Source organism: Ambystoma mexicanum, chromosome 5p, assembly GCF_040938575.1.
Source record: "Ambystoma mexicanum isolate Mex_15411 chromosome 5p, UKY_AmexF1_1, whole genome shotgun sequence".
NCBI classification, from domain to species: Eukaryota; Metazoa; Chordata; class Amphibia; order Caudata; family Ambystomatidae; genus Ambystoma; species Ambystoma mexicanum.
This window is the reverse complement of record NC_090930.1, coordinates 157,169,488-157,172,925: the sequence shown is the minus strand read 5'-3', so window position 1 is coordinate 157,172,925 and position 3,438 is coordinate 157,169,488. Positions and strand designations below refer to the sequence as shown.

Below are 3,438 nucleotides of genomic sequence, written 5' to 3'. Positions count from 1 at the left end.
ATGCGCCTGCTGCGACAGGATCCCACCTCAGCCGGTGCGCGCCGGCCCTCACCTTCATTGTGCCACAGGGTTTCGTTCTGCCCTCTGACCCACGCGCGTATTAGACTCCTTGTCCATGTTTCAAGACGGGTTGAGTGGGTAACTGACATCACTGCAGACCCCTGATGCCCTTTGTGGGCCTCCCCACCTGGCGGCGCGATGCAGTCAGGGCGCACTGAGGACAGTCCACCCCAGTCAACAGTCGCACTGGGAGCAGGGGGCCCCATGCCCTGTTGCTGCCGCGGTGACCCCTGAGAGGGGCCGGGACTGTTGCCGGAGAAGGGCGTGGCGGTGGTCAATCTCCCTCGGCCCCGCGGTCACAGCAAAACTGCTGCCAGGGGGCTGTAACATTCTCTGCCAGAGCGGAGAGCCACCTGCCCCCCAGGGCCTTCTCAGCCGACCCGGAGCCAGTCGCGGTGCACTGGAACGGAGGAAATGCACCCTGCGGGGGCCGGGTGCGCCCGGGCGGCGGTCCCGCTAGGGGATCCGCCGTTCCAGGCGACCGACCTGCCCGCTGTGTTGAATCCTCCGGTTGGACTGCACGGACCCCACCCGTTTACCTCGCAATGGTTTCACGCCCTCTTGAACTCTCTCTTCAAAGTTCTTTTCAACTTTCCCTTACGGTACTTGTTGGCTATCGGTCTCACGCCCGTATTTTGCCTTAGGTGGAGTTTACCACCTGCTTTGGGCTGCATTCCCAAGCAACCCGACTCTGAGAAGACCCGATCCCGGCGTGCCGGGGGCCGCTACCGGCCTAACACCGTCTGCAGAGTGAGCCTTGATCGGAAGGACTTGGGCCCCCTGAGCGACGCCGGGGAGTCGGTCTTCTGTACGCCACATTACCCGTGCCCACTGCCGGACGGGGATTCGGCGCTGGGCTCTTCCCTCTTCACTCGCCGTTACTGAGGGAATCCTGATTAGTTTATTTTCCTCCGCTTAGTAATATGCTTAAATTTAGCAGGTCGCCACGTCTGATCTGAGGTCATAATCGAGGTAGCAGAAGAGCTCTGTGGGGCGGGCGGCCTCGGGCCCAAGGCTGTATGGGGTGTTAGCCCCTTGTCCCACGCCTCCGGCAGCGGCCAATCGTGCGCTTTCCCAATCCACTTGGCCGAGGCCCGCCTGGTCACGAGGCCCACGCTCCGGGGCCATCCCGCGTGGCAGCCGTGGGACACCACAGACAGCCACACATGGCACGGCCCGGTACCCTGGGGTGGGGGCAAAGGCATGCCAGGCTTTTTCAAGGCCCGCCTCCGACCGCCGCCATCGGGGCCCACGCGGCCTGTTCCAGAGGGATCCCGCACCGGTGCTGATTGGTGTCTGACTTTAGGGGGACAAAGGGAACGGGGTCCCTGCGACAGCCTCAACTGCGCCACGGGTAGGGAAACCCTGGACGAATGACGTTCAAGCAACCCTCAGACAGGCGTAGCCCCGGGAGAAAGCCAGGGCCGCAAGGTGCGTTCAACAGTGTGTCCTGCGGGGGCGTGGCCAGCAACAGAGCGATGCAGACAAGAACCTCGGAGCTCCCGCTGCCGCCGCACAAATCCTGCAAAGAAAAGCCTGTCATCCATAACGGATCGAGATATGAAATAGCTCTGTCGGAAGAGGAACTGCTGCTGCATACACTGGTGAGATACCACCGTGTATAGTGAGAGAACATGGCTACAAGCGAACGTGGAACATTCTCGGCGTGAATCTGAGGAAGAAAGCCCAAGATGGCCACGTGCTACGCATCGCAGTGGTGAGCCTTCGGTGCGAGAAGAGCCCGATCGGGAAACGGCTAGGGAGCCCAAGTGCTTTTCAGAAGACTGGCTGTGAAGGAGGGGCAACAAACAACGATGTATAGCCTGCGAGGAGTGTGTGCAGGTGAGGTGCTGCCTGGAGGGAAGACCCAACATAGCTGCACTGCCGGTGCTGCAGGAGAAGGGGATCGTAACATCGATCCATTAACACTGTAACCAACGTCGCAGTTATAAACAGCGATACCCCCTCCCAGCGCCATACAGTGTGTAAGCCTGCTGTATCTGGAACAGGGTACAGGACAGAAACACTCAAGCTGACCCGCATATGAGATTGGTGCTGGGCTGTGCCGCACTATAGAAGGAAGCATACCTACGCATGAGCCGGTGCCTCAACCACACATGCCGGCCACAATATCCAGCTACGCCAACCGCTGTTGCAGGCGGCCAGATACGGCCAGAGCCACCAAAGCCAGGTTGGAAGACAGGAGTACATGGCTGGTGAGTGCGCACTGTAATGAAGGAGCAGAAACACGAAAAGAAGCGCCCTCCACTTGACCCCCGCTGTAAGATTGCTTAATAAACAAATGATCCAAGGCACCAACCGGAGGCTAAGCATCAGCCGGTGCAGGCAATCCTGGGAACTGGAACACATTCCAAGATGCTGGTGGGGGCTGGAATCTGCCAATCTGGGGTAACAAGGTGTGGTCTGGTCCACAGAGATTAACTGGACTCCGTGGACTAGGCAGTCTGGGACCACAAGGGGACGGGGCTTCACCCTAGGTGAAAGAGGGTAACTTGCCCACAGGCTCCAAATCACTCATCGTATAAAGGAGCAAAGACGATAAGCCTTATATGGCATGGCAAGCCTGCCCCACAACTGAAGGCGTGTGACAAACTCTACTACAGAGGGCGGAAACAACACCACAAGCACCACAGATCAGCACGGACCTTTTCAGTGCCCGGCGATAAGATGGTGCGGCAATAAACCTAACTGCTCCATCCTGAGAAAAAACCTATACACAATCAAGGGCGCACCAGACCAGAACCCACAAACTCCCTGTGGAATCGGTTGTAGGGGCTCCCTCGGTCCGGCGAGAACAGCTGACCCCGACTAGGGGATGGAGTCCGAAGACATGTGAAAATTCCCGGAAAGTAACGCACAGAAATAATACCGAACTGGCAGCCGACGGTGAGAAGGTGGCAGCAAAGCAGCCATTTCTTCAATATGCCCAGACACTAGATAGGCAAGAACCCGCTGCCCATCATCACCCGGTTCTAGTATGGGCAAGGACAGAGCTAAAAAGCCAGGAACGCAAAGCAGAATTGATCAATTTACCACACCTGCGGCAAACATGCTGGCAGAACAAAATCATCTGGAGACAAAGGCAGAGAGCGGGGACGCAATATCCTTGAAGGACATCATGGCTGCAATCGCTGATTCACGCACCTCCATGGAGCAGAAAATGGACGGCATTAGTGTAGATGTCTCACTTCTGCGCAATGACCTTCAGAAACTGACGTCCCGCACTGGGGAGGCAGAACAGCGGATCTCCAGAGCGGAAGATGGACTGAGAACCCTAGAGCAGCAGCTAAACAGAGCCACAACTCACCTAAAAGTACTGGAAGGAAGGGTGGATGAAGGGGAAGGCAGGTCGAGACA

General features: G+C 57.9%; 1 non-coding gene across 1 annotated transcript in view; it reads right to left on the bottom strand.

The window, feature by feature from the left end:
* The window catches only part of LOC138481926 (28S ribosomal RNA), a 3,614-nt gene extending 2,590 nt beyond the window's left edge, over positions 1-1,024 (bottom strand). Inside the window, exon 1 of the ribosomal RNA XR_011274504.1 lies at positions 1-1,024. This exon is cut by the window's left edge and continues 2,590 nt beyond it. This is a non-coding gene — a ribosomal RNA (28S ribosomal RNA).
* Positions 1,025-3,438: the final 2,414 nt, after the last annotated feature.